Source organism: Ambystoma mexicanum, chromosome 3q, assembly GCF_040938575.1.
Source record: "Ambystoma mexicanum isolate Mex_15411 chromosome 3q, UKY_AmexF1_1, whole genome shotgun sequence".
Classification (NCBI taxonomy): domain Eukaryota; kingdom Metazoa; phylum Chordata; class Amphibia; order Caudata; family Ambystomatidae; genus Ambystoma; species Ambystoma mexicanum.
Window position 1 is genome coordinate 567,427,199 of NC_090926.1, and position 27,759 is coordinate 567,454,957.

Sequence of the window (27,759 nt, forward strand, 5' to 3'; positions counted from 1 at the left end):
TTCTGGATTAGTTGAAGGGGGCGAAGGGTAGAGTTAGGGAGATTGAGAAAGATGCTGTTGCAGTAGTCCACCCGGGAGAAAAATCAGACCTCTGGAGACAGTGAGCTTCTAGGGGAAGGTGAAAAAGGTAGAATACCTCTGAGGAGGTGAAGCTGGAAGTGGGCCTTCTTGGCAAGGTCCGTGATGTGAGGAGAGAAGGAGAGGGTGGAGTCAAAGATGACCCCAAGGTTTTCAGCCTCTGAGGAGAGCGAGGTAGAGGGCCCAGGGAAGGCAAAGTGTGAGAGGGAAAGCAGGAGCTGGGGTCCCAATGGGGGAAGAATATTGGTCTTACTAGCATTGTGGCAGAGATCGAAGGAGCCGTGCCATTCCTGAATTATGGGTAGACAGTCAGGAATGAGCAAGGAAGGAGAGGAGGCTGAGGGAAGTCCAAGAGGAAGGAGGTCAGCCATGCCAGAGCCTGATCCATGAGGCCGAGGTTCTCGAGGAGTTGATTAATCAGGATGGCATGACTGCATCAGAGGCAGAGGAAAGATCAAGGAGCATGAGGACAGTGGAAAAGCTGGAGTCAAGGTTAGAGAGCAGATCTTCACGGGTGTTCAGAAGAGCAGTTTTCATGCCCCTGGCTGCTCTGAAGCCAGATTGATGGTCATGGAGACAACCAACATATTAAGAGTGGAGAGTTAGTTGGTAGATGGCCAGCTTTTCCAGGAGTTTGCCCAGGAAAGGAGTAATGGAGATGGGGTGATAGTTTGCCAGACAGGAAGGATTGGCAGAAGGCTTTTTTTAGAAGGGGGTGCACAGGGGAGTGTTTGAGGAGAGAGTGGAAGTACCAGTTGTGAAAGAGTGATTACAAAAAATAGGCCAGGGCTGGAGCGAGGGAAGCAATGTGGTCCTTCATAGTTCTGGAAGAGCAGGGGAGCAGCTATTTGGAAGACACTTTCATAGATCGGACTTGTCTAGAAACATCATCAGGTGTTATCAGAGAGAGGGAAGAAAGAAGGAGAGGAGGCGGAGAGGTGGCCAAAGGGGGCCTGACAGAAGTAAAGGGAGAGAGAGTGGAAGAGGATAGTGAAGACAGGATATCCTGGGTTTTAGTGGTGAAATTAGTAGCCGGAGCCGACCAGCGGGACTGGGGGCGAACAGGAGAGGTGGAGGATGCAGTAAGATTGTCCAGCACTTTGCAGATTTTAAAAATTTCAGCCGTGTTGTTAGAGGCTGCAGAGACACAGGCTTGAATATGGACCCTCCTCTTGGAGAAGACAGAGAGTCTGTATTGCCTTCGGAGCAGGCGGCAGGCCAGTTTGTCAGAGGATGTGCCCGATGCCCTCCACTTCCACTCAGCTACCCTGCACTTACATTTCAGTACTGCCAGATCGGAGTCATGCCAAGAGTTGCAATTGGAGGTAGGCTTCAGATGGATCCTCATGACAGGGGCAAGGGTGTCCAGAGTGTTGGAGATAGAAAGATGCAGGTTGGAGAGGGCTGTGTCAGAGTGGGAGTCAGCCGCAGGAGTAGGAGGAGCAGAGAAAGAGGTGGCAAAGGTGTCTATTGACACTCACTTCATGGGCCGAATGACCTAGAAAGAAGGTCGTCTTTGCCTGGGGGACAGGAAGCTTCAGGTGGGAGGAGAGAAGAAAGTGGTCAATCCAAGAGAAAGCAGTAGTGAGAGGGTTAGAGAGGGGGATGTCTGGGGAGATGTGAACATCCAAGGTGTGTCCGGAAGAGTGTCTAGGACGAGAGGGTAGAATGGAAAGGGAGTGAGATTTGCAAAGGTTGCAGAAGTGCCCAGAGGAGTGGTCTGAGGGGTCCAGGTTGATGTTGAGAATTCCTAAGAGGAGGAGTTCAGAGGAAGAGAAGAGGTGAGGTCCGCCCATTCTGAGAGCAAGAGTCTGACCTGGCCAGGTGGCCTGTAGTTGGTGGCCACAGTTAGAGAGTGGCCAGGAGAAATAGAGAGCCTGCAGACCAGGCATTCAAAGGAGGAATAGGCCTGCGTGGGAATGGCAGATGCAGAAACCCACCCAGGAACGATCAGGGCCACCCCAACCCCGGACCGATTGGTTCTGGGCTCAGAGAGGATCTTGTAGCCCTCACCAAGCAGAGTGTCATAACTCATGAAAAAGTTGCCCATGAACCATGTTTTGGTGAGAGCGAGAAATCAAGGCCAAGGTCTTTGAGGAGGTGGCAGATGTCAGAGGAATGTTTGACAGCAGAGCCAGAGTTCAGAGTAGCTACGTGGAGCAGGTTGACACTTTTGAAAGATTTTCGGGATGGGGTACAGGAGTGAGGTACATCCAGCGGAAGTGGCAGAGGGGCCCGAGAGTATGCAGCTGCAGTTGATGGAGGTGGCAGAATGGCCAGAGGGAAGATGGAGGGGGGTGCCAGAGAGGAGGCAGAGGAGGAAGGAGTTGGCGAGGAGCTAGAGATGAGGTAGAAGGAATAGCAGCAGAAGGGAGGAAGTTGATAAGATGCAGGAGGTGCTTATCAAGAAGGAGGAGATTGGGCTAAGAGGCCTGGACCATGGCGGTACCATTTTGATAGACATTAATGATGGCTATGGATGGAGGAGTGGAAGGAGACCAAGAGGACCTCCCATCGGGTGCCTCCATTAATGGGAGAGGAGGAGAAAGAAGAGCGAACAGAGAAGATAGGAGAGGTCCATAGGCCTGGAGAGGGAACAAAAAAGAGGATGTCAGTGAGAGTCTGTCTGGAGGAAGCAGTGATATAGGTATCAGGGACGGGAAGGCCAGGGTTGGAGACAGGATATCCTTCTTGACATTTTTCCTTCCACACTTAGTGAGAGGGATAGGATAGGAGATAGAATAGCAGTTAGAGAACATGGGAGAAATTAAGAGCACCATACAGGGTCTGAGGAGGAAAGAGGAGAGGGTGAAAAAGAGAAGAGATAGCAAAAAGCACAGCCTAGAGCTGCACAAGGCAAGATGCACAGGAGGGGAGCGTTCACACAGTAGGGTCACACCAGAAGCAAAAGCAGGTAACACATCACAAGGGGAACGCAGAAAAGATTGTGGACAGAAGACAGTAGCGGTGGGGGGCTGCAGATGACGCTGTTCTGGATAAAATATGCAAGAACCTGTGGTGGAAAGTCAGAAATGATCCAGGTTGACACCTTCAGGAAGATAAAGCAGGACAAGAGGTCACAAGACTCACAACCCAGTTGCCCAGGTCGGTCCTTTAAACGAACTCTTTGGAGCTCAGAACTCTTACACAGGCGCTGGTCACAAGCCATTGCTGGCAAGAGAGCTTGAGTTCAGATTAATCCTAGAGAAGCTTGGAATGAAGGATCTCTGCTGGCCTGAAAAAGGCTCAAGCTTGAGCGGGACAAGAAGAGCGGCTTCGCAGGATTTTTTGCATAACTGGAATTCTTCTGAGAGTCTGTTCATGATGGAATTTTCTTGGTGTATGTTGGGGAAGCACTCACATGTTGAGTTCAATGATTTTGAGTTACCAGCAAGCGCCTTGAACTTTGAGGCACATCTTTCAGCTTTCAGTAGCACTTGGTGACCCACAGACTTGTTGGCTGACGCAGTGTTCTTCCTCTGTGTTGAGTGCCCCCCCCCCACTTTACAGCTTCAGTCAGGCACATAGGCTTCCAGACAGAGACTCCAACTGCAGGAAGAACACAGCGCAGATGTGGCTCTCACTATTCCTGGGCGACAATTTATAGAAGTGGCTCATCAAACTGTTCCAAACCATGTTATGATCCCTCGAGTGAAGGACAGCTTTGCTCCCGGTCCTCACCAGCTATGGAAGTCACTCTCAAGATGCAACAGTGTTACCTTTGTGGGCAAATGGACGTACCTTGTTGGTGAACCTTCAAGCCCCGTTAACACATCACTCACAGTGGTCGGGAGGATGGCTCCGGGGTAACATGTTTGTCTGGGAAGCAAGACAACACAGAGCATCATGAGTTTGAATCATGGTCCCGTGCTTGAGGCTGGTCTCACGATATAAAATCAGAATTTTGGATTTCCCTCTTGTCCTCAACATCCTTCTCTCGAGGCTGTGTGGCATGTTCATATTCTAGGAAGGCTTCGTGGGTGTAACTGAATTAAATGCCATGCTTTCCCCATAAGGTGAAGATAGTGAACCAAGCTCCATCAAAAGGACAGCGCAACAGCCTGTACATTCACAATGCAAAGTCCAGCAGTTGTTCCTGGATGTGCCCTGGAAACATGTCCTGTGTTCTAGTATGATGCACACTTAGCGTCTGGAAACCACCAGCTTCGGCTTTCTAAGACAATGAACTTTGCATCATAAATATGCTGTCAGCCCCTGCCATACAATATTATTACTATGCACAACAGTGGCTGGAAAAGGTATCCTATTTCTCCTTTCCAAGGTCTCATGCGGTGCTTAATTTGTGGGGGTGTTTGCCACAATGAGCAGGTGCGAGCTGTAATGTAACCCCAAATATGTCGGCACTGTGGGGAGCAGCTATGGGTGGTGGCACCCCGCAGTGTCGCAGGAGTGCTAGAAAATATCTGTGCTCTAGCACTGATTTTTTTTCTTCAAATTAAGCACTGGTCTCATCAGTGAGGTACAATCTGAGTCCAAGGTATGGTGTGTCATATACCTAGGCCTCGCGCCCCCTCCCTCTCGGGAAGATTCACTGAAAAGAAATCCTAAGGTGATGCTTGGAATTACTCAGCCTAATGCTTCTTCACTACTGGCAATTCCATTCCACCAGTTATTAGCTGGTCTGTGCCTATATGGAGGTGAGACCAACTAGACACAAATCAGTCTTGCCTAAAAAAAAAAGTAACCTTTTATTACCTCATGAAATAACACGATACCAAAAGTGCCAATGCAGAATTAGAATGTTCATGAAGATATCGCTGTACCCTGGACAAATGCACGGTTTTGCCTCTGCTACGGTTGTAATCGATTTAAAAGTGCAAATGTGAAAAGGTCCATTGGAACACAAGTGCAGGGACTTTGGGTGTGTTGTAGCACGCCATTTACAAAGAGGCGCATTCTTGCTTTGGTGAAATGTGCTCGCATATTCACCAAGTCACTTCTTAACGGAGAGTATGAGGGGGGCAATAATAAGGCGCAGAACAGCGCTCATTCTTGGGGTTCAGTGCGGGCAGATGTAGTTCCATCAAACCGTGGCTGCGTTCGGTGCCAAAAAAAGAAAACATGTTCCTGCCGCCCAGGGACAAGTTGTGAGTGGCCTGGGCGTAATTTTAGGGGGGACGGGGGGCAGGGGTGTTTGTCCCCCCAACTTTCAATGCACACCAATTTGGCCCCATTAATCTGGCTGGGGCACCTTTTCTTCAGATGTCATGTCCTCCCCACCATTTTCAGCAAAGGTACTCCACTGGTGAGTGGAGCAGTGGAAGTTGGCCTTGCCTCGTGGTGTCTTCCACCCAGCTGCACATCTTGCATGCTTGAAAAACGCCTGGCCAGAGGAACTGAGCAGGCGGGTCTGGGCCTTAATGACTATGCCCCAAATTGTGATATTTGCAGTGCAGGAGGTGCATATTTGTATTACTGAGGTCCCCATTTGTAATGCTGGCTGCACAATCGCTACCTTTGTAAGTGTGCCCTCTGGTGGTAGCATTCCCTCATTTATGTGGGGGCACGGCCCCATGCACATGAGGGGATCCTGCTCCCCATATGTATGCAGAGGATGATCAAACACGCACATTGAAAATTCGTCTGCGTGCATCTAGGCCACCAAGGGAGGGGTTGTGCACCCCCGGGGTACACATGTCAAGAAGAGCAAGGGGGTGAAAGGGCCCATCCATGCCCGCCCGCTCCCTCCCAGTGGCACAGAGACTATGTTGCATGGGGCAGGAGCTGCATGAGAGGCATCTTGCTCCGCTTCTGACGAAGGGGCGCTTGGGCGCAGCAACTTTTGCTTCTCAGCAATGGCGCCCCCTAAGCTACTCCTGGCGCAGCAAGTGGGAGCTGTGCCAGGGGCAGCCAAGGGCTTGGATAATCCTGCCACATGTGCTCTAACAAATGGAACCTATAGTCTGAGATTGCCCAACTACTACTACAGGAAGGGTGGAGCTAATGATGGGGTGCAATCTGTTTGTTCCCCAATGGGAGAAAAAGTCCCCTTAAGGAAGGATGGGGTAGGGGGCGATTAAGGTGTTTTGTCCATTAGACCAATTCATGGGCATTTCTCCTCTTTTGGGGCGATTCTCCATTTGTCACTTACCTTGCAGTCACTTACCTTGCTGTCACTTACCTTGCGGTCACTTACCTTGCTGTCACTTACCTTGCGGGAATTGTTCTTGTCACGGAACGTCTTTGTGAGAACTGTTTCGCCATACTTTCAAATAAGTAGAGCAATCGGTACTTTTTGCTGGCCAGTTGGCCAAAACCTCAAAAATAATTGAAATTGGTTAGAACATTCCTTTCTACTGTGATCCGCTTGTTCAACTGAAATATGCCTACATCCTCATTACTGAAAAAGGCCTCCATTCCTATATAATGTGTGGACCAGTTAGGGTAACCTGACTACTTAAGTAATAAACCCCATAGGGCAGGGGCATTAGTGGGTCGTGTAATGCCCCGAATCTAAGTTACGGGCCCGAGAGAACCAAGGGCCTTAACGTGTGCCCTGGGGCATTACGAGACTCGGTAGTGCCCCCGAACGGAGGGGTTTATCGCTATTAGGATCCGGCAACCTTACTGATGTGCCTTTAGTTTTTATTTCTTCTTTAAGTTCACTGGTTGCCATTTCTCAACTTTAAAAAAACTACATAACAAGATGGCCTCTGTGGTCAAGGTAGGAGGGTTCTACATGTATCTCTCCCCTTTCCATGGCTGCCATTTCCGTGGCGAGGGAGCACTGGCAAACACTGAGTGTTCCAGGTACGAGCAAGGGCAAAGGCACCTGCAGGTATGGGGGCAGGGGCTTGGGTGTGTGGGGGGCACGGGAGATGGAATTCTGGGGAGGAACAGAGAAAGGACGCGCAGACTCACTTCCCTGTTTCTCGCAGGGAAAATGTTGGCTTCCAGCTGCTTTACCATGAGGTAAAGCCTGGATTTGAACTTACTTGATTGGCTGGGTGGCCATCTGCCCTCCTCTCTCCCCACCCCTGCCCCACCGGATGCTAATGGGCGTTAAATATAGTTTCTTGTAGAACACGAACCAGAAGATTTCCCCACTCTGAACTTTTCCGCAACATGTTTGGGTGTGTGCATTTTAGCATCATGAATCTGAGCCCTGTGTCCGTGTGCTTCTAACGGGAGTCCTTGCAGCGACGAAGCCAGACTAGTCCTTGAGGATGAGGTCATGTATTACTGTGAGCATCCCGTTGGCAGCCACGTTCATGAACATTTCCATGTCAACATTAAGTAATGACATTGGTCGGCGTCACCGACAAAACTTAAAGGAAAACCTTTAATGCAGCCGTGCTTGCAGGTGTGTGATCATTTTCCAGGTTTGTGAACATATGTATGTACTACAAGTGGGGATGAGCTGTGTAACTCTGTGGCCGTCTGTTGAAACCCACAGAAGCTGCCATTACTCTGTGATTTATCATCATACCTAGTGTTGGAAAAAAGGTTTATTCAGATTCATGTCATTTCAGCTTTAAGTTTTGAGTTTCTTTGTTTCTTGTTTAAACATCAGATTAATGAGTTAACTTGAAATGCTTTGCTTGGTAGGCACTAGTCTCCACAAATAGGGCTCATTACAGAAACTATGCGCTAGATTAGATCTAGTTTGCTCTGTTCTAGGACTGGGATCAAATTTGCCCTGGTGCAAAGAAACATAGTGCAAAGTACACCAGAATGCTTCGGAACAGATTGGAAACACAAGTAAATTATAAACCTCCTTGTCCAATTTTGGTAGTGTGGACGGAACTGCAGGCTTATCTCCGTGGATCGTTGGTTAGTTGCAACACAGCGAAAATACAATTATTAACCAATGATAAAAGGGACTTTTCCAGTCAAGGCTGTATACAAAAATCTACTTTATTATTATTCAACAGACAGTTCTAGCACACTACAAAATACAACCCACCCTGTAAAGGAATGCAGAGAAAAGACAGTTTCAAGAAGGAAGAGGGATGCACTCTGAATACTGACAGGAGGGTAGTCAGTAAAGTAATTAATTGCAATAGTACAAGGATACTTGGTTTCAGCACGAAGGGAGCAATGGGTCATAAAATGTCACTAGGGGCCTTCGGAGAAGGACCAGGGGTACAGAATCACAATGTACCTTGTGCTTGTAGAAGTTCTTGGTGCTCGACAGCGTCGAGTCGGTTTCAGGGCGCTTTGCAGCTTCTGCGACAGAGTTAAAGACGGGAGTCAGCTGCGGGTATCAGATGGCAGGCAGTTCGGCGAGCGAGGCTGGACGGATGGCTGCAGGCTGGCCTACAAGGTGGCTCCTGGTCAGGAATCATCTCAGTGCTGGTTGGCGGGACTGTAGCACTGGTCGAGGCATCTTGGATAATGTTAGCGACTGCAGCGTGACAACAGTCAGCGGTGCAGTCGGGTTACAGCTCGAGGGGCTTGACTGCCTCGAAAATGTCTTTTAAGGTGTACGCTGGTTGATGCTTGTCGATGCGCTCCTCCTAGCTTCATCACTGGGCTTGTGTCGTCCTTTAAGGAGGATGGCCCAAAGCTGAGGAGAGTGTTGAAGGCACCAGCCTTGTCCTTGGTTTCGATCTGAGACTCTCTGGCACGTCCCACCTAGGAAGCTTGCTTGTAGAGCCTAGCAGGGCATGCTTTGTGCTGACTGGGTACCGATTCTGGAGCTGCTGGAGGGTCCTTTCGATTCAGCATCTCCCTCTGTTCTCTGGGGGATGGTTAGGGGAGGGATATTGCTTCCCTCTTTGGAAATCCTGGCCTTCCTTCACTGGTGGAAACTGTAAGACAGACTGTACCTTCAGCCAGGTTCCAAAGGAGTTCTCCTTGTTACTCCTTGCAAAGTCTTCAGATGATCTGCACAAAAGAGGGGCCAATCCTCTTTTAAAGCCAAATGGGCCACAGTAATGGGTGTAGGCTAAGCCTACCTTAATGGACCAATCCTGGGTCCCCACCAACAATCTCCTGTATGCAGAAGGTCATAACCTGAGTGCTTTGCAACGGAAAAGGTAAAGGGGTGAAAACTTGTAGTACTACGTCCAACCCATCTTCCTGTCTGTTGTGGATCAAAGGGTCTCTCTGGTTAATTGAGCTCTCAATTTCCTGATTAAGCGGCAGGTCTCCCTTGAAGCTGTGGTGAGAGCAGACTTTCTGTCTCAATCAAATCACATACTCCTACCCTCTGAATGGGGTCACCCTGGGGGGGTTGCCTACTGTAACCACATGTACCAGACATGACAGCTCACAGTCATTGATACTTTAGGGTACGAGCTGGCTTCAGGTTGACACAGTGCATATCAAAGGGTTGTGGGGGTTTCCTGTCTCCATTGTTTTGCCTCTGCAGCCAGGCCCCATGTCGGTCTGTCTGAATTAAACTTTAACATCAGACTTCTCTAATAGGAGAGGCCGAAACGAAAATAATAGAGACAGCTCGCCAGAACGACGCATGGATAAGCGTCGCACCTATTCAACAAGACAAATCACCAGAGATTATTCTCCGTACACAAGAAAGGACACTCAAAGAAAACATCGACAAGGCTGGGCAAGCAGGAACTCAGAAGATCGTTGTGAATTTCCCAAAAAAACATCTCCCATAGGTGGTCCATGGAATTGGATCAAAGGAGCGCTGAGTTCTAAACGACCTAGATAGCAACCATCTTCCGAAGCCAGCGAAGTGTGTGCCCGTAAGACTTTGACGCTGGCCTCATGGAACACGAGAGGACACGCCCACTTAGCTGAATCCAGCACCATTGACTTAGCCTTGTTCAACATTTTCTGTCTCCAAGAGACGTGGCTCCAAGACAAGCCGTCCATGGACGGATTCGAAATTGAGATTTTGCCAGCCACAAAGGGTTTGCTAGGCCGTCCATCGGCCGGCCTCCTCGTGGCGGTACACTCTGGGCCCAACTTGAGAATCATCAAGACCACGAAGAGGGCTTATGGGGTCTTAGCCGTCCTTATTGAGTGGAACTACGCTGCGGAAAATTTTCACCCTCGTTCTAAGCTTTATGTAAAGCACCCCTTAGCGGTGATAACCATGTATTGGAATCCGCAAAGAACGTCATCCGCAGACTTTTTCCACACCATGACAGAAACTATAGATGCAATAATGCTGGAATGGAACACCCCTTTTGCAATAATTTGCGGAGATTTGAACGCCAACTGTATCCACCCTACCCAACAAGTTGTTGCTCCAACCACGCAAGCGGAACACAGAGGGCAAGCCTGGATGGACCTAATGGCAGCGAGAGGGCTACATAACGCGGAATGGATTTTGGGCGGAGACCATCATATTCCGACCTGGAAAAGAGGCCAGTCGTCGGCAACCCTGGACTACATCTTTGTCTCGCAGGCCCTAACCGCAGTAATTCAAGATTATCAGGTGGTGAAAACTGAGGCAAGCGATCACAACATGCTCACCTTGGAATGGGCAGCCAATGTCCAGGCGTGTAACTATTTTTCTCCTTCCACCGAGACGAATCCCCAACAATCTCGGCTTCGTCGAGGCTTTGTCTAACAGCGGCTAACGTGCGGTCCTTAACTCAGCAGTATGCTGCACTGTCCAAAGCGCCACACACCTGCGAACAGGCAACAAGGCCAAACTATCTGCCGATGTTGATAGAACATAGAAAAAAGGTGGGGTCTGGGATGGGTACTTTTCCAGCCTTTACCCACAATTACGACAAACTCATAGCAGAGAAAAAGAAGGAGCTAAGGAAACAAAAACGCAGAGCGAAAATTGAAAACACACGGGATGCCTGGGACGTGTGAAATACTTACAACAAAATCTATAAGTCATGGATCAGGTCAAGAAGAGCAGTCATCTATCAAAATGACGGAGAAATAATGCTGAGAGCCCTTATCACGAAGAAAACTGCAGACTTTTGGAATCTGATAAATCACTCTCAGCGTAACACGCAGAACAACTTGGTCAACGCAGTGTCGGAAGCAGCCTGGGTCCAATTCTTCACAGTGCTTTTTACGAGCCCAAGATCCACCATAAATCTGCGGATAGAGCTGTCGCAGACATCTTGGGTTGATTTGTCGGATCCTACGGACATATCATTGGCTATTCGAAGATTGAAATCTTCCAGAGCCCCGGGTCCCGATGGCCTCTCTAACCTGGATCTAAAAACCTACATCAAGGAATGGGTCCCCTTCGTATGTTTACTCTTCAAACATTGTGCCGACAGTAGGAAAATTCCTCTATCGTGGACCAAAGCCATCGTGATCCCAATTTTTAAAAAGGGAAGTCGTGAAGAACCAGGCAATTACCGGCCTATAGCACTGCTGGATATCCTGGGGAAACTATTTGCATCGCTCCTATTGGACCGTTTCCGGCGTTGGACGCTCTTGGCTCCTTGCAGAGATACCCTCCAGGTTGGCTTCAAGAAGAACGGAAGCACCAGCGTGAACATCTTCATAATGAACGTCTTGAAGGCTAAAATCAAACAAGGGGCACCCACAGTCTACGCTGCATTCATTGACCTCTCACAGGCATTTGAAAAAGTAGACAGAGTGCTGCTGTGGAAAAAGCTAAAAAACTGGAATTGTCCAGATGCCATCCTTAACCCAATAATTGCACTCCACACTAATACCACGCTAAGTGTTTGCCTGAATAAACAAGGGTCCCTATCTAAGGAAATTTCAGCCAATAGAGGGGTAAAGCAAGGCTGTCCGCTGGCACCGGCACTCTTTGTTGCCTTTCTAGGAGATTTCAAAGAGTCTGAATGCATGATACAATCATTTCCTCTGAATTTTGGTGGTTCCAAGATGTCCCGCATGTTATATGCGGATGACATGATTCTGATTGACCAAACAACCATTGGCCTTCAACGCCAGCTGGAGAATCTAGCATGTTATATGGAAATTATTAATCTGTCCATAAATAAGCTGAAAACCAAGATCATGGTATTCTCTAAAGGTCAACTGCTGACGAAAAACATCAGGTCCTGGTCTGTAGACAAAACTAATATCGAAGTGGTCTCGCAGTTCACATATCTCGGAGTGATTCTTGACGATAGCAGGCAAGACATAAAAATGCAACAACAGTTGTGGGCAAAAGCTAAACATTTAACTTCACAACTGAGAATGGCGGACCGCAAATATGGCAAATTTTCTTTGGTCCCGGCCATTAACTTTTACAAAGGCAAAATGGTTCCTGCCCTCACTTATGGTATGGACGCCTTGCTTACCATACCAACCTCTTTTTGGCAGAAACTAGAGGGCTTCATTCGGAAATCAGCTCTTGGCCTTCCTAACTCTGTTCCTATTGTAGCCCTGCGAAGAGAATTAGGCCTGCTATCACTGATTGCCACTGTGAGTGTGTCCACACTGGCCCTATTCAGAAAGACTCTTATAAAAGATGGGCTCCCTATCTTTAATGTCATAGCTCAAGAGATGGCTTCATCAAAATGCAAGACTCTTTTGAAATGGATTGACCTCCAAAAAATGAAATTACAGGAACTAGAGTTGTACCACAGACGATCTCATCTCCAATCCCCAAAGAGTCACCAAAAAACTGAAAATACAGGATTGGATAACCACCAATGATCAAGCGTCGGCATGTAAGCTCCTGCCTCACCTTCCTCCGACGTTCAATAGGCTAAACGCTCCGTTAGCTTATTGCCTGAAATTTCCGGACAGGAAACTAAGGTCCACCTTTTTAAGAACCCGTTTGAACTTACTTCATACAAGAGAAATTTTGGGAATAAGGCACCAATCACCAATAAAAATCTGTAGACTATGCAACGCCCCTGATTCCATAGAGACAGTTCGCCATCTTCTTTTGAACTGCCCTTCCTTAACGCAAGAACGCTCTGCTTTTCTGTCTCCCTGTTGGATCGATTCCTGTTTGATCGAAGAAGACACTTGGTGGTGTCGTCTCATTTCAGGGGAAAAAACCTGCTGGAAAATAGCGGCATCTAAACTGATGGAAGCGGCGTTCAGTAAAATCAACGACCTTGGGCTTGGCTTAACCCTGCCTATCTCCTCGCCCTAAATTGCCTCAGGGTGCCATGGGGCGTGGTATAGAATTTCTTCACGTACGTGACACATGATGTCTATGTAACAGTAGACGGGAACTTTCTTAAACAAGATCGGCATTCAAGATTTTCTAGGAAGATCTCAGCCTTGTAAAAATCATGTATTTTGATTATGCACAAGTAAAATAAAAAAATTAAAAATTAACTTTGATTAGTATGCAAATCTGGCACCAGTGGCAGAGCTTAGACAACAGGAGATGGTGGATCCAGGGAGACTTTGTTAGTTAATTAGGCTGGCCATGGGAGCAGGAAGCTTTTGCCCTCCCCCTTCTGAGTTGACATGATGTACTCTTGGATGTTATATCCCAACAAAAAATGACTGGGGAGGATGGCGCCTGTAGGCCGTGTCCACCCAGAGTACACAGGTCTATGTTTATGTTGTGCAGTGAGCATAGGAAAATGTGTGCGGATTAGCCCCACACATTTTACTGAGGTTGATCTACCAACATTCCATTTCATTTAAAATTTAAAAAAAGCCCAGGCGAGCGCACACCCACCGCACGGATGGTCGAATTCCTCACACTGCCCACCTCCTTCCAAACACAGGGAGCCCTATCAGTGCATGACTCTTAATAGTGTGGGATGGGTCATGCTCTGTGCTCCAGATAAGATTTTGCAATGGAAGTATTTTACTCCCTATTTTTTTAAAGTTAAGAGTAAAATATTTTTTTAGGGAGTAAACAAGTAAGTGCCATTCCCAATGGAAATAGTTAATAAGCAAGTAAACGTATGCTTCAACTGTAAAACAGTAATGTTTTTGTAATAAACACTTCTTTGCTTATTTATACACAGCGCATCAGGAAGTAATAATAGTAGTTTCTTCCTCTGGCACTCTGTTTACACTGGTGCAACCATATCCATAGAGCTGTTTGCAGGTAAACTGGGGTACAGACTTCCGTGTGTCTATTCCCTATTTTTGTTGGGGGTATGTTTTATTCTTTGGGACTTTTTGCCTATTTCTAATGTGTAAAAGTGTCTGATACACCCCTTATCTGTAGGGCTGGTCATGCTGACAGGATCTGAATGCTTCCACCCTACCACCCACGTCCAAGGCATGGCCTGAGACCCCTGTCAGCAGCTTCAGGGTCTCTCAAAGTCAGGGAGTCTCCCTGCTCACCCTGATGGGGGTGACAAGTTAAACTGCACCCCAGGACATTGTTGTGTGCGATGTGCCGAGATGTTTGACCTACTGCACTTTTCTAAACCTAATACTTTACATTAGGACATATTTTGGAACACCCTAAATAACTCTGGGTTTGGCCGTAATATATCCCAAGGGACTCTATCTTTTTCCAAACTAATCTGTTACCGGATGCTACCTCGTTGGGTTGATTGCCAAAGAGTCTCTCAGTGCAAAGTTGCATATATGTTCAAAATCTGGGACCACACTGATTGGGTCAACTCTTGAGTTTTGCATTCAAATTACATTCACACGGAACGCATTCAGACAAGCAATGGATGATTTATGGAAATACGAACTACCACTGGTAAAGACAAGAGTTTGGCTTTGGTGTAAGTGTTGCAAAAATAGTCAGTGAGTAGGTAGTTAAAGAAGGGTGGTGAGGAGTAATAGAAAGACGCAGGTGAAAACTGAGGGAAAGAGGGATAATGAGTAGAGCGGGAAAGACATGAGATGAGAAGCCATACAAAGGAAGTTGGTGAATAGAAAAGGAGGATGTGGGGGGGAGCTTGCATGGCATTGCCTGTGATGAGTGTTGCCTTGCACAGAGAGGGACACAAATTCACTAGTGAAACATTCTTCATAGCATATCAGGAGATGAACAAAACCTCATACATCAGCAACTGGATCCAAAGGAAACCATTTGGAAACGATCAAGTTATTTGTCTGGAAAAATTCTATTGATCTCCCAAAGGTTTACACCAAAGATTATGTTAGTGTGACAGAATTCTGTCAAGCACAGAATTAAGTTGACTGAAATGATTGGTTGTTTATAACGTGCTTAATACCGAGAGGTTTCTAAGCGCGGACCGGGATCGAACCTGTGTTGCTCTGTGTCATCTTGCTTCCAGGGCGAGCAGGTTGCTCCTGAGCTATCCTCCAGAGACTGAATCGAATTGAATGAAATATTCATTGGTACACTCTTGTGAACATGGCAATGGTGTTCAACAGACTCTCTTTTAAGAAGCAATTCGTACAACACTTTAATGCTTGAAATTGAATACCGCCGTTCCGTTTTGGTGATCAATATCTTTTTCAGTCCCAACCAAAAGGGTGCTTGTTAATTACCTCAAGTACTTGAAATTTCAATTGTGCAATGGTATGCATGTCACTGTGGCAGAGATGGGAGAGGGGCAAGTGGGATACAACTCTTAGGTTCCATGATCCATTATTTATTTGGTTTAGTGGTCTCTTTGTCGTAGCTCCAACCACAATGGCATGTTGGCAATTAAACCACAAATTCTCTAAAGCATGTCACATAATTGTATCGTATCACAAAATGTTGTGCATTATCTGTTTTAACAGCAATATTGCAGGAACTTCATGATAGATAGGGAAATACACCTTTATTGATTGGTGAACAAATGTGCCACAGTTACCACTTGTGTTATGTTAAGTGCAAGTGTTCAGGCACCCCAAGTGTGACGGGTATACCCAGACATGGGTCTCATTCATGCTGGGCCTAGAGACCCAAGCTACTCCTCACTGGTGAGGCCCAACAAGACAGAAACATTTCTGGTGGAGATGCATGTGGCCTCGTGCAGAAGAAATACAACCAATCTATTCGGGCTGGACTGCCCCTTTTGGGGTGGGAACAAGCCTGATTTGCACATGGACTTTCCCCTTTCTGCAATGGCTTGGCAGGCGAAGAATGATGGTCTGGAGGGTTGCAAAGAGCAATGCCAGGGGTTAAGATTCATTATAAACCTTCCAGCCACCACCTCTTGTGTGTGTTTTGCTTAAGTGCAATTGTTGATGCATATATATCAATAAGGGAATTATACCATCTTCTGAATTTGTGGTTGCTTATGTCTATTCATAATCAAGTGGAAGACATGTCCTGTTAGTAGTTTAGCACCCATGTGAATGTCCTACCTGAGGAAGGCATTGCGGCATAAGTGGAATTTTTCAGCACATTGCTGCTTGTGCACTCTATGTATGATGTCAGATCCTCTGCCGTCAATCTATGTGCTGGAAAACCCATACTTGCCCCCAAAGAGAAAGTATTCCCTGCGAGGGAGGATATGCATGTGACTAGAAGACATTACGTTCCTGAGCCGGAGGAGCCTGAGAAACTTGGAAAGAAAAACCGCAGCGTTTTCCAACACAATAACGTTGTATTTATGTTTGCGGTCGCTTCAAAAGCGACGCAAACATAAATACAACGTTTTTAAAGCTGCGGTTTTATTTCTAAGTTTTCCGGGCTCCTCCAGCTCGGAAAACTTAGAAAAAAAAACGCAGCTAGTGCTTATTTAAAAAAAAAAAAAACAATAGCACTTACCGAGATTCAGCTGCAGCTTTCCTGCTCTGGTCTCCGGTCCCCGTCCTCTGCCTACAGCACTAATGAAGGGAAAGCCACCCAGCGGTAGCCTTTGTTTACTACAGCTGGCTGGCTTTTCGTTCATTAGTGCCGCAAAAGCAAAAGCCAGCACAGGAGGGCCTCCATTTCACAAAATGGATGCGCCCATGTGCTTGCTTTTGCGAATTTTGAGCTTGAATAGCTCAAAATTTTACATAGGAAGTTTTAAAACGGAGAATGCTAGTATTTTTTTTTATGTTGCCTATCTATTTTTTAAATAACATTTTTTACTAGACCATCCCTTTAAGAAAAGAGTAATCTGAGAAGATATCTCAGCAAGTTATTGGCTCAGACATGGGGTTCACAAATGTGACCCCCAGATGAACGGACTCTTCCCTACTTCCTTCGAGTTTGATAAGTGAAAACCATTAAGTTGGGCAACAATGACACCTTATGTTCCAGCACTGAGATGCAGGAGGAATCAGGCATACAGGGTGATATTACCATGATTATATGTTACAAAACTGGCTGCCTGATCAATGACGAACATATACCCCCTAGGAGCAATATATTTAGTAAAGGCTGATGGTCTGTGAGATAGAACATGGTCACTTAGGAGCTGTTGACTTCCCCTTGGTCCACAGTGTACATCCTAGGATAGTAGGCAGAGTTAATTCTACCACTGGACAATCTTGTACACTCCCATTCATGTAAAAGCAACAGTGAGGAGCTTGTTATCTTTTCAGCAATTCACGCATAGAAAACGAATAATAACGAGTAGGCAACTATCCATACCCAACCACATCACGCGGTATTGTCCGGGGTACACCACTAATCGCTCAGCACTGCACTAAGCCCCTTACTTGAAGTGACCTAGTATTGTGTAGACTCCTCCCCTCTCCACCACCACCATTTACTCAGTCAGGGTTGCACACCTGCAGTTGGGGAAAGAACTCCCTCCTTTGGCATTTCTGTGCTTGATAATCACCCAGTTGCATGCCAGCCCTAATCACATTAGACATCATTGTGTCTGAGACTCTGCTTCAGGTCTTCCACCTCTGCATGGCATCAGGAATCCCCCATACCCTGGTGAGCCACATTCCTGATTATTCCCAACTCTTTAGGTCTGCCATAACCACCACCCACCATGCACCTCAGCTGTGGGTGCATCATGCAGGCCATTGTTCATGGCTTCCTGACCGAACAATGTGTCTCCATCCCTCAAGCAAATGACATTGACCATTCCTCCATGGCCATAGGCCCCAGGCCCACCAGGCCCACCAGGCCCACCCAAGCCTCACAACACATCAGCCTAATTTCCTGAGACATCCATCAACAGTAAACTGAGACACCTCCCATTCCTTCCCTGCTCCATCCTCTAGACAATTACTTTTCCTTCCTTTTATATCCTCCGCCCTTGGCTTGTCTATCAAGGACTGCACATTGCTACAGCTGCCCACACCCACCTATGACATAATGTTATGAAAGACCTACATTCATCAACCAGTTGAGGAAGATGGAGCCTCCATGACTCAATGGTTCATAAACTTTTCTGAGTGCAGTGCTGGGCGGACATTTTCAATTATGTTTCTTTGCCTCTTGCCTTGAGATGTTTCCAGCAATAAACTGAATAAATTAAAGGTTTTACGAGCCCACATGGATTTACAGATTCCCTGTATCTATGGAAATTCTGCCCCAATCACTATCATTACACAGCAAGCAGTCAATTGGCTGCATGTATGCGTGGTATGTATGGCACATAGTCACATACAATGCTAAATGCACTCTTCACTATTTCATCATATCCCTTTTATGTACAGTAATTCAGAGTCAATTTCTTGAACATCTATATCAATATGGCATTGGCTAATTTGGAGCTGCCTTCATGGTTCGTCTTGACTGGTTCTCTATGTAACTCTTTGGATCATGGTCTTATTGGTACTGACTTGGATTTCTTTCTGCCAAAAGTATCAATATGATGGTCACACGTCTTGGTCATGAGGGAAATAATTCCTCATACAGATTCATTCACGCGTATTCATGTACTTTATGTCTATTAAGTTCAACCATAAGAGTGCAGCGCAAAAATACTTATCACATACATCCAACATTCTATATATACATAAATATGTGATATGATATAATGCAATAGAATAGAACATAGTAAAACATGACACTATTGCCGAACGTGTACTACAATGGTTTGTCTAGCCCATTTACATTTTCAACAAAAAAACAAAAATGCCTTCTAGCTTCCACTTTCCTAGGACAAAAGGGCAAACACACCGAAGCCTCCACATTTCTCAATCATCTGGCAACTACAGACAGCAGCTCCAGAAGACTAGAGCGCAACCTGGGACCACGCCAGTGATGCTCTGTCATCAGTGACCAGTTAGGATACGGTCGGGCACCCTGATAGCAGCAGGTCGCTTCAGGAGAGTTGTTCGAGATTTTAAGCATTTCCTAATCCTCCCTTACAGACTGGAGGTTTGCCAGCGAAGAACTCTTGATGCTGTCCATAGTAGCATTGCTCAAATTCCTCAGATACAAAAAAATCATCCACCTGCATAGAAACATTAATTTTCCCCACTTCTTTTTTTACCATAACCTATCCGGGTAATCTTTTGTTCACGCTCACTCGTCCACATTTCTGAAATAATTAACTTCATCAAGTAGGAGTTTCTCAACACTTTTAGAAAGAGATCAAAAGAAGCTAAATAGAACTGGCCCTAAATAAAACTCATCCACAGCACACTTTGACTCAAGGAATTAGGGGCAGAGTCTAGAAGGCCCAAAGGTGTTTCACAAAAAGAGTTCTGGGTACATGGGAGCTGCTCACTAGACTAAGAGTCCCAGATGCCAGCCATACATTAGTGTGTAACCGCATACCATCTCCACGCAATGCAAAGAGAAACAACAACAGTGGGTCTCGGGTTCCACCACCACATCACCTGAATGTCTCCCGCTGCTTTCCAAGACCACACATTAGGGTGTCAAGCACACACCCATTCCATGGTCTCACATTGGCAGCCGGTGATTTAAGATATATTCTAAATTCCACCCAAATATCATGCTTACTCGCCTCGAATAAGCAGAGCTCCAAAACCTTTTTTATATATTTCTTTCCAGTACATAACATTGGCATGTGGTTGGGAGCAACACTGTCCTTTGCCAGTCTCCGGCAAAGTAAAAGGGCCAGTTTGCCACCCTCCTACCTGAATTATATTAGCAGGCCGCTGTGGAAATGCTTCCGACTGATGCCCTTACCAGCCACTGCCTGCAGGAGACAGACCATAATACACAAAGTTGGCACTTGTGCAAACCATGGAGAAAGTCCATCATGCATCAGTGTTTCCGATTGCGTGACAGTGGGTGGATCAAAGAGGGGGGTGGATCAAAGAGGTGTTTGCGCCAATCCATATTCTGTGACAGTGTTTTCACTAGGGCAAACAATGGGACAAACCAACATTGCCACATACGTAATACAAATGGACGACACTGATTTGACCACAACGATTTAGCACATTTGAAAATTGGAGCAATATATATGGTCTATGTCAATTATTACAAATACTTGTTTTGCCCTGGAGCACCACTTTTGTGTAATGTTGCCTAGGTACATTCTCTCCGCACCCTATCATGCTGGCTATTATGATGGGCCGTAAGAGCACCTGTTTCAGAGTTTGGGAGAGGCCTAAAATGAAGTCTTCTTTGTAAACCTGAAACCCTCTCCACAACAGGTACTCTGTGGTAGGGCGAGTCTGGTGCATGTTCGGGAACTCAATGACTGTGCAGTGATGCCAAATTAATTCATCTGATACTGATCTCGATTTTTATCAATTGCATTCTTCTTTTTACTGAGGACAACCTTTCTGAATTTACAGGACCTACATAGAAATTGCTTTTTTCTGTTGCATACGGCAACATCAGTTTCTAGCACCATATTAAAACTCAGTGTGGCTCACTATCCCTCTGGCTTTTGCCAATTAAAGAAACAAGACTAAGCTTTTGGTGACCAGGAAGTCACTGCTAAAATGTTTGTAATAAAAAGCACCAAATGTTATAGTGATTTTCTTCAGGCATACCAGTCCGTTCATTGGTCATCTGACCCAAAAACATGGATGCTTCAACCCGAAATGCATGATGTCACGCATGATATTGACCTATCAGTGGAACCTGCGTCCTCACAGTAGCATCTACGGTGTGATCTTGAACATGGCTGGTAGGATGGGGATAGCTTGGCAGGACTGCTGTAAAATCAAAGGTTTGACTGGTAATGTTGGAATAGGTTCTTAGATGCTATAGCACAAGACTCTGCAGTCTGAAGGCTGATCACAGTATCATCAGCATCCTGTCTGCACCTGTTCTGGGAAAACTGACGGTGAGTTGACTGATAATACAGTACCCAAGCAATTCTTTTCATACAGTACGACTTATGCACATCCGTGCCGTGCACAAGTCTATATGCTTGCCCGTTACCAAGATTGCTTCTTATTTGCAAACATTTTTTTTTAAAGTCATGCTGGAAGCCGTATTGCAGACCTAGATTGTATCGTGGCCCATACGTTGAAAATCTACCATAAACACATGCATGAAATAATACAGTTATCCCAGTTTGCAGATTTTGAATTCTGCTAATTTCTAAGGAGCAGCAACTGGGGTAACTTCAGAAATCCCCTACTACCTCAGAGATTCGTCTAGTTATCCAGGTTAGGGTCTTGTATGTGATGGGCACTTTCACACTGATTATAATTTACATTTTGCAATATAAGCAGCAAAGAAATCGCCAATGCGCATCTTCTAAGAAAATAAGCACCAACAGCCGTCTCTAAATTCTGTCTGAGAAGCCTTATATATTTTGAGGACTACTAGCCTAAATAAATTATCATACTTTAAAAGATGTACCTGTACAGCTCAGTCCTAAAATCTAAGCTCTTGCAGGACAAGCCTCCATCAACAGACTTTGAGACTGATTTGAAACATGCACTCCTCAGGTTGGATGTGAAACTCCCAAATCACAGAATTTATTTTTATTTATTTATTTGGTTTTGTAAAGTGCACTAACAGCCCACGGGCATCGAGGCACTGTTGCATGAAAATGAAAATGTATTAGTAGCGTATGGTTTCCTTAGTTACATTCAAGTTAATTGCTCTTGGTTACATTGAGCTTGCAAACAGAATATACCTCCTCACAGGAGATTGAGATTACAGTAAGAGGAAGAAGCTGCAGCTCTTATTGTATTGTCCAGTTGCATTTGAAGTTGCATGATGGCCGAGGAGGAGTGTGGTGTTTACCTCGGTGGAAGGACCTAGAACGGGTTTAGTTAAACAACATTATTTTTAGTGCTTTCCTCATGTGAGGTGGAACAGTGTTCCAGTGCACTGCTCCCCAGACAGAGAAGCTGGACCCACCAGCCCGTATTCTCTGTGTTTTTGGCATGGAAATCCTATTAGCGTAGGCAGATCTTGTAGGTCTGGCTGAGGTAGTTTTGACAACTTTGGGCAAGGTATACAGGTGCTAGCTTATGGACACATTTGTGGGTCAGAGCGAGGGTTTTAAAGATGATTGTTTCTTTAATGGGGAGCCAATGCACCTGCTTTCTGGTATCCGAAATATGTTCTCTATTGATTATGCCAGTGGCAGCCCTTAAGGCATTATTCTGCACAGTGTGTAACTTTGTAATATGTTTTACTGATGTCCCTACAAAGAGGGCATTACAGTAGTCCAGACGAGATCCAATAATTGCTCTTGCAATTGTGATACAGTTCTTTTCCGACCAGAAGTGTATGGCTGCGTTGAGCAGTTTAGTGTGGTAGGCTGAAGATGACGCTATTGGCGTTGATCTGCCTGTTCATGGAGAGGTCAGAGTCCAAGTAGACCCCCAAGGTCTTGACAACTTACAATACGGGGACTGGTGTGTTGTCAATCGTGAAGGAACTGTATTGTTTGTCCAATTTCTTTAGGGTCATGGCAGATCCAACCAGCATACGTTTGGTCTTGCCACCATTAAGGCATACCAGTTTTCTGCCATATAGGTTTGGATTGTGGAGTAGATGGACTTGATGGTAACTATGTCTGCCTCATTATCTCCAGTTAGGGGGATAATGACCTGAGTGTCATCAGCATAGTTTGTGTATGTGATGTCCAGGATGTCTAAAATGTGGAACAGAGGTCTTGTAAACAGGTTGTACAGGGTCAGGGATGTACATGATCCCTGAGGGACTCCACTTTTAATGTTACTTGGAGGTGTACAGGCTGAGTTTGAGAATGCTTTCATAACCCTTCCTTGGAGGAACAAGGTGATCCAGGCAATGGCATTAGGGGAGAAGTTGCCAGCGGAGGAGACATGGTGGCATAGGGTCTTATGATCCACCAAGTCAACTGCTGTGGATAAATCAAGGAGCAGGAGGAGAGTGAGTTTGCCCATGTCGCTGAAGTTGTCCATTTGATTTTTTTAATCTAGGGGTGCCATTCCGGTGCTGTGACTTGGACGGATTGTACGTGCATGAACTGGGATTGTGTTAGGCATATTGGAAGGGATCTTGATAGCACACTCATTTTCAATATGCCCGTTTAACCTGATTGACCCCGTCACTGGGAAAACCCCACACAGCAGCTCGCTCCTCATTGGGGCCTGATTCCCAGAAGCGTTTTAAATGGCGCAATCCAATAGGAAAATGCTTGGTGAATCAGGGGTGTACTTCTGTTCCGTGGGGAAACTGCCTGCCGGGAAGCTGGCAAAGGTCACAGAGCCTGTTAGAGGAAGTGGTGGTAGCAGGCGGAGTGTGGTAGAGATATTCTATTTTATGACTGGAGCTGTGGACCCATTAAGCATATACTATGCTCCTGCATCCATTTCTCCGGCTAAACCTGAAGCTGTAAGAAAAGTAGCCGAGTCAGATGCAAAACAGCAGTACCATGCATCTGCGTAAAGTGCAGTTTCACAGTGTAGGCAATTACATACATCAAAGCATAGACGCTCATAGACATTGAGCAAATGGCTATATACAGGAGCAAGAACAATTGATAACTTGTCAGCCCTCCTGTGTTTCACCTTCTTTGTGGATTTCTTTCAACTTGATATCTCCAATCAGCAACTTTGCCATGTCTCAGGTTATCATAATGCTACTGGTGCCACAAACCACTCTGAAGACTGAATGTATGCATAACTACCTACATGTAGTACAAGCTCACCTGATCAAAACCCTGTACGGCATCCAAAAGGATGAGTGCCAGCTGAGACTCCATAAAATGAGCACCACTAATTAGATTGCATGAAACATGCAAATGTTCCGTGGAATCTCACCCTGACACAAATCCATCGTGGCTTCTTGGACCAGCTGACAGATGTCTTTTGTCAGTATTAGGCAACATCGTAGAATATATTTTACTATTAATGTTTACCAAAGTAATAAGGCGATTTGAGGACTGCAAGTGAGGATGTTTGTTTCTCTGTGTCAGTGTTCCAGGATTCTGGGCTCCTACCTATCACCTGAATGGTTTTCATAACCAATAATAATTGTATGAATCGGAATAGTTTAGAAACGTCTAGCGTAATCACATCTGAACCCATGATTTGGTTATTGGGCAGGTCGTTTATCACTCGCCTCTAATGGGCGAGAAGCGCTTTCAGGGATCTATCAGTTTACGCAGGTAGATTTCCAAGATCTTTTTATTGTTCTTTTCCATAACCCATGGCAGCCTGCCCATTCGTATAATGCCTGGAGTAGATGGAACACAACCCAGGATGCAGGTGAGTTCTGTAGTCACTTCCCCTCTGTGGTTTCCTAATTTCCACTACCCCACACGCACCGCCTGTTGCAAAGACAGCAATGACATTATTTTCCCTATTGCGTTGCTCTTTTCCCATCTGCCAAGTTGCTGGTCTTTAAGCATATATGCCGGATCACTGGCCATTCATGTTTAAATGTTGGCCTCAGTGTGCTGCAGTACCATGCACACTACGTCTGATCTTTCAGTAAGAATGCTGGTTCGTGCTGCTTCTTTGAACAGTCGCCAAAACAATACGAAGGGATTAGGCCATGAAAACATGCCTCAAAGGTGTCTCACAATACCAATGGTCCGAATATTTGTAGAAATAGAAAATGCAATACTTGTTCAACACAGTTATGTAAGAGATTTCAATCAGGCACACACCCAGGTCTTGCCTAGCGATGTAGTGCGCAAATGAAACCCTTATTTTATTTTTGTCTAAGTTCAATATTCTGAATGATATACTACTCATATCACGCCCTTCTCAAAATACCCCCCAGGTCACATGGAAACAGGAATCAGGCTAGTTTGTAAAGGTAAATATTTATTCATTTGTTTTAATATTCAGATCACACATTACTTAAGATAGAGATATATGGGGCAGAAATCACCTAACGGTGACAATACAATTAGAATATAAGCAAAGCAATTGAATTCATTTATAATGAGGCAAAATGGAAAACACAGGGGAAAACAACAGTTTGTTCTGCACACAGATAGTGTTTAGGTTAATGTTCCGCCTGCAAAGTTTTGTTTAAATACAAATGAGCAGTCCTACACCAATGTGAGTAATCAGCAGGTTTTCAGGAATGAAATACAATGTCTAGAGTTATAGGCAATCTTCCCTCCCTAAACAAGAGAGGAAACCGTTTTAGCAAATGACACTTTTAAACTGGCAGATGAAAAATGGCTCTGTGAAATACTGCAAAAGGTGCAAAAATGCTTAAATGGAGACAAGTTCTAAAGAAAGCAACACTAATCAGGTCCTAACATACATGAGCTATAATATAAACAACAATACACACTTCAGATAAGGATGAGATGGAAAAAGCACTTTGAAATGGGGAAATGACACGTGTAAACTTGTGAAATTTGCAAATTCGCGGCAAACTTTTACTATGCGATATTGAAGAAAAACGGATCAAATACACTGTTCCGTGATGGTGAGACAATCAGTGCAAGAAAGATTCTAACTATACTGGAGTTCTGCATTGAAGATGGGATGGCTTGAGATAGGGATACTACAATGCAGATATACTATGGGTCACTGTTCTTCTTGTTAATACTTACAGAAGAAGTTATTAAATTGGACCACCCCCTCTGGTCAATGAATTAGATCTGGTCTACCAGCAGCAGGGCACCTCAAGCGGGAGTGGATCAGCAAGGTGGTTCTGGTCAATTCGGCCTGCACCTCAGCCTGGATTAGGAAGAGCCCCTTCTGGTTACTGGACACGGTAGATAGCACAATGCAAGTTTTCAGTGGGCAAGCCTTAATGGTAGCAAGCCAAGCAAAATCAGAATTAAATCCCTTCAAGTTTGGGATGGTTGAAATTGGTTCGGGCTAGCAATAATTTTGCAATGCTGGAGTCTGGATTCTGCAAAGAAATCTGGATCTTTCAAAGAATTCTGGAGTCAGCTACAAGTTGAAGAGTTCTGGAATAAGGTGCTGCGTGGACATCTGGATGGGTTCTGGAAGCAGGGTGTTCTGGAAGCAGCGTGTGTGTCCCATGTGTAGTGAAAACCCCTATATTTATCCATTACAAGTTTATGGTATGTGCAGAACTTCAACACACACCCCATGGTTGTGAGTGGTTACAGGCATGTGCTTTGTTTTGGTTGGCAGCTTGAACAGAGCTGTCATCTTATGACAGGATTTAGGAACTCCCACCTCGATTTTTACCCAAAACATACCTTTGAACAAATGTACATTTTTACCATTATGTACCCTCATAAAATTGGACACCCATACTTTATATACGATTGTCTACATTTACATTCACTTCCCATCTTTGTGAGAGCTATATTGGTCATTCTTTGGATTTGTATGAATTTTACCCATAACACTTTGGATTAATCATTTCTAATTTGAAACATCTCTGGGTGCTTATCAGTGGATTGTGTACATACAATTGTAAGTTTGCAACATTAATAGTTTTGCCACAATCAGACATTTTTCATAACTTTGGTTCCTTGAATGGTACGAGTTTCCTCAATGTCTTTAAATCATAAGGCTGAAATTAGTTTAATAAACGTAAAGTGTGTCAGCGGAAAAAAACAAGTTATGGAGGAGCCCGTCTATGGAACTAGGAGGGGGGCACCCAAATTCAGAACCACAGATCAAACCATACCAAGAGCAAAGAAATTTAGAAACCATAAATATTTTATTTGTATTTCATTATATGTTTAAAATATACATATTGAATCATGTTTCGAGCTCATTATCTGAATAATACCGTTTAATTAGAAAATTGAAAAACACAGTACTTTTCTAAAAACACGACTGATAATTCAGTCAACGCTAACTTGATGTAGCCAAGCAGTCTGAACGTCATGTCGGTTGAAGGGGATCATCCAGCTGGCGGTCAGAGGCTACGGCCACATTTAACAATATAAGAACGACGTACGGCACCCCTTCTTTTTTCTGTTGGTCTTAACTTTAGAAGTAACCAACATTATTTTGTCTAGTAAGCTACGGCGGTTCTTATATTGTTAAATGTGGCCGTAGCCTCTGACCGCCAGCTGGATGATCCCCTTCAACCGACATGACGTTCAGACTGCTTGGCTACATCAAGTTAGCGTTGACTGAATTATCAGTCGTGTTTTTAGAAAAGTACTGTGTTTTTCAATTTTCTAATTAAACGGTATTATTCAGATAATGAGCTCGAAACATGATTCAATATGTATATTTTAAACATATAATGAAATACAAATAAAATATTTATGGTTTCTAAATTTCTTTGCTCTTGGTATGGTTTGATCTGTGGTTCTGAATTTGGGTGCCCCCCTCCTAGTTCCATAGACGGGCTCCTCCACAACTTGTTTTTTTCCGCTGACACACTTTACGTTTATTATTGTTGTTACTTCCTCTTTGTCAGCGAAGTAGAGGTTCTCCCATCTCCTGTTTCGCTTGAAATTAGTTTAATGTCTACCAAGTTTCAGATTTATCCCTCTGTAGGTTGTTGAGTTAAAGAGTTTTACATTTTTTATCCAAATAAGGATTTCACACCAAAGTCCTCCTGTGTAACCTCCACTTTTCAGGCAGCAGCTGTTCAGTCCTTTGAAGTTCACTGAGAAACCTCCTCCACATCCTGTCCATCCTGGCAGAGGTCAATGCTCAGCCTGTCCTTTATTTTTTGGTCAGCCAGCAGACGATTGTCTAATGCAGCCCCAT

General features: G+C 45.1%; 1 protein-coding gene across 1 annotated transcript in view; it reads left to right on the forward strand.

Annotated features, from left to right (window-relative positions):
* The window catches only part of FGF18 (fibroblast growth factor 18), a 985,397-nt gene that overhangs the window by 949,198 nt on the left and 8,440 nt on the right, over nt 1-27,759 (forward strand). The window lies entirely within an intron of this gene.